Source organism: Fundulus heteroclitus, chromosome 8 (assembly GCF_011125445.2).
Source record: "Fundulus heteroclitus isolate FHET01 chromosome 8, MU-UCD_Fhet_4.1, whole genome shotgun sequence".
NCBI classification, from domain to species: Eukaryota; Metazoa; Chordata; class Actinopteri; order Cyprinodontiformes; family Fundulidae; genus Fundulus; species Fundulus heteroclitus.
Window position 1 is genome coordinate 19094821 of NC_046368.1, and position 4197 is coordinate 19099017.

General features: G+C 42.5%; 1 protein-coding gene across 1 annotated transcript in view; it reads left to right on the forward strand.

The window, feature by feature from the left end:
- Window positions 1-364: 364 nt before the first annotated feature.
- The window catches only part of prlra (prolactin receptor a), a 24749-nt gene continuing 20916 nt past the window's right edge, over window positions 365-4197 (forward strand). The window contains exon 1 of the mRNA XM_021319711.2: window positions 365-605. The gene's annotated coding sequence lies outside the window, so the exon portion shown is untranslated. The remainder of the gene's footprint in view (window positions 606-4197) is intronic.

A 4197-nucleotide genomic window follows, 5' to 3' on the forward strand; every position in this document is an offset into this window, starting at 1 on the left:
TGAAGTCATTTTAGTTTTTGGGGAAGGGGAAACAATTGAAAAATTCTTCCGGCATTAAGGAATCGAGATGATTTTGGTGATCCAACCTCAAACAGGAAACGTTTGTTCTGATTTGTGTTATCGGAAATGTCAATATTCAAAACATGAAGGGAGCCTGAACCTCATTATGTAATAATAATAATAATAATAATAATAATAATAATAATAATAATAATAATAATAATAATAATTGTCTTCTGACGCTGTCTTACATTAAAAACTAATTTACACCATCTCCGGTTACCTTTGCGCTCACAAAACTCGTTCAGCGACTCTCCGATCCCAGCTGAGGTCCCATCTGTGGCAACCCGAACCGTGGGCGGGTTCCGTGGGCTGGGTTCCTCAGTGCCATCCCCGCCCTCCTCTGGATCGTTGGTGCGTGGAGCCTAGAGCCAGTCGCGCTTCCGCCACAGATTGGACTGCCGAGCTGCTCGTTTTCCCACGGCTCACTCGAGCGTGTGCGCACCTCAGCGGCTCTCCAAGGAAAGCGGACTAAAGTTGTTTCGGTCATTTTGAGGGGTCCACTTCGGCAAAGGGAGCCGCTGATACACCCGTCAGCCGCCCCGGTAAGCTGAATCACTTATTCTGTTTTTTTCTTACTTCTTCTTTGTAATTATTGTTGAATGCAAATTATTCAAAACATCTCCGGTCTTTAGAGTGTAAATTCTAAAAAAGAAAAAAAAAGTATGTGATTGCCACTTCGTTTGATGGGGATGAGGATGCGGCGGTGCCGGTGGGTTTTTTTTACCCGGGTTTATTCTCCTCTCCATGCTTTACGCACCGGAGTCAGGTTAGGAAAAAGGATTTATCGACATTTATAGGGCCGGGTTGATCATCTCAATACTGGATTACACTTTCAGTTGCCTGCAGCTTACTGACTCTTTCCGCTTGAAGTCAAACACGGAGGCTTTAATTAACTTCAGCGTTGCTTGTTGCTGCTGTCATGGCCAGGACGTCCAGAACGCGCGCGCGCCCTGTAATAGGGCTTTAAAATATTTAAAGGGAGCACACACTGAAAGGCAAGCTGCTTTTAATCTAATCATTCGTTTGTTTAAAGGACCCCGCCGATACAAACTTCATCTTGTCTTCAGTGCCATCCCCTTGGCACCGAAGACAACGGGCCAATTTGATTCCAAAGTGCGCAGCGGTCTATATATTGTCTGTGAAAGGTCAATACAGACTCAGCCCCTATCATATGACACATGTTGCATGCGTGGCTGTAAATGAATCTTCAAACTACTGTTCACGATTTAAAGAACGCAGTGGTCAGTGGATGGCGTGAAGGTTTGTGGTGACACAGGTTGATTGGCACCATAATAAGCAGTGACTCATTTCAAGGCTTCATCAAAAGGCTCTGGGTGCTTTCTTTACAGAAGTGTCAAACGGTTGTTGTTGTTGTTGTTTTCTGCCTCAAAAGACGAATAACTAATAATTTTTCTGCCTGCCACTGGATGCTCAATGCCACGCTGGGTGGAAGGGAGCTGGGATGTCTGCCCACCCGCAGCCAAACAGCACACAAACCTTGACCTGAACTTAAAACTGCTCATCAAGTTCGCCTTTATCAGATCCACATTCAGTCAGTTGACGTCTCTGCAGGCTGGCGCTCTTATGCATGCTCTCTGTGACAGATAAATGAACCCAAACATCTGGCTAAAGTGTCCCTTTTAGAAAACAGCTGAACTAATATTGCTTTTTTTCCTCTCTCGCATGGTTGCCAGAGTAGAAGTGGCCCATAAATTTAGCTGGCACTGTTATCTCGCAGACGTAGCCCGTGTCTTGACTTCGGTCTGACTGAAGATAAGTGGGATCATTAGGGCTGCAAGTAAGGGAAGGGTGTGTTTGCTGTCCTTGAAGCTGTTTTTCCACGTTGAGTCCGTCAGACGTAGGTTAGGTTGGGCAAGAAAAGTTTGCAAGTGAAATTCCACCAGCGGCGCGTTCACAAGCAGGGCAATCTGTGCGACTGAAAAGGAACCCCCGTATGTGTTTTAGGCATATTTTCACATTTTGCCCTTACGTCTTTGCTTGCAGTTGAGGTTTCGTGGATTTGTGTTCCTGTTTGTGCATTTGGAGTCCATACATGTATGTATTTCATCCAGCAAAATATAAAAACTGCATGTACCTGGAGATATAATTTAGCGGTAAACTTGGCATGTTAATTATCATCACCGGAGATACAGACTAGAACTGGCCAATTTCCCCCCACACACTCAATAAATGCATCTAACCTAAGAACTCTGGCCATTTTTGATCCATAAATGCATCAATCACCAGCATGTACTGTCATGCAAATTTTTCTGAATTCAGTAAAAATCTGAGTGAAATCAGGCAGACGTACTTAAGTTTCCCAATAACCTCTTTGATTCAAATCTACTTCCTCTGTTGAGGAATTGTCCACGCATTTTCTCTTCTCCTTCAAGGGAGTCGTTTCATCTTCAGCTTTCAGGTTTCGTTTCATTCATTTCAACATTTTCTGTCTGTCTAAATTGATAAAATGGACTTTGAACTGGAATATAAATGTTGTATTGTTGAAATATTTCAAGCAAAATCCCCAGCACACCCTGAAGTCTTGAAGATTAAGATAGAACTGAAACCAACCACTCCTGTACGGCTTAAACCTTTATTAAAAAGTTTCAATTAACTCAGAATATGTCATAGTCTAGTTTTCTTCTACCTTAAATCCTTTTTTACATCTTTTCATTCTACATTCTGTAGAATCAATGTACATTCTGCTTCCCAACCCTCACTACCCATATGAAGGAAGAAAAAAAAAAATAGTTCCTAGAAATCTGTTTGTGGTGCCGTTCAAACCGGTTTCTTTACAATACCGGGAAGTGTTGCGTTTGTTCCAGTCTGAGCGGGGTTTCAGGTGAAGCTTATGACACGGGAGAAGTTTCAGCCATTTATGGGACTGTATCTGTTATTTCTTCCGCCAGCATGTACTTCACGGCCCGAGCCACAAAAACGTATTGTGCCGTAAATTCACTGATAAAAGGGTTAACAAGTGGAGGAGCTGTTGCCATAACGAACCACGTTTCAGTCACGTCAAACCTGCTGGACCACATCAACGTAACGCTCTCTGTGTGTAAATACTCCTTCTAGTACCGGGAAATTCAGAGGCTGTTTTTCCAGCTTTTAAAGAAAGTGTTACCAAGAACGCAGATGGTCTCATTAGCTTTTTTTTTTTTTCTTTTTCAATTGCACTAAACTCGAGTTAATATAAAACTGAAATACATAAATGCGCCGTAAATCATTCAGGATATATCGTGCACTCCTCCGGGCTGCGCTCTTAACCTTTTGGAAAAGAGAAACAGGTTCTCGGAAACAGGAATGCAGTAAACTCAGCTGTGTCGGTCGGCCCTCCTGAGAATGCTTTGACTATTCATGAGAGAGAAACTTTATGTACGCGGGAACCGTACAAAGGTGTTATATTTAACTGTGCGTCTGCCGCCAGGTGACACCTCCCCGCGCTCACAGTTGCCCTCAGCACGCCATTTGATCCATCTTCTTCTCACCTTCAGAACCCGAGAGGCCAGAGAAGGACACAGCTCATGAACAATTCATCCGAAATCCGATGATACAATGATGAACAAATACACCTTACTGTTACTTTAAAGATCTTTTTTTTTTTTTTTTTTTTTTTTACACGTTTTTTGGGTTACGCTCCGTAACCTAACCCCATTCACACTCTATGTAGACATGCGTGAAAGCGCGCTGGCATGTTGCATCAAGTACACGCGTGCTGAATGTTGCGCATATTGTTGCTTGGATATCAGTTTCTCATGTGTAAAATGATTGCTCTCAGCAGAGATGACGTGTTTCAGGATGCAATTAAATGCTAACAAGCAGAAGGTAAGTAGAGGGGGGGGGGGGGAGAGAGAGAAATAAATCTTTTTTTAATGAAGCAAAATAAAAAAGGTGATTCAGATAAGAAAGTCAAAGACAGGAATCCAGAACTAATTCCAACTAAACAGAGGAAATCTGCCAATGGTTGTATGTAAGACAGAGTACTGCACATACGGGCCTGTATTCATGTTTGCTTTTCATCACGCTTAAATGTTTGGTCAACAAACAGTTTATAAATTCAGACAAGTATGACCTGATTAAAAACCAAAAGCAGTCTTGCCCCGTGTGGGAAAAATGAATCTACTTTAATAATAA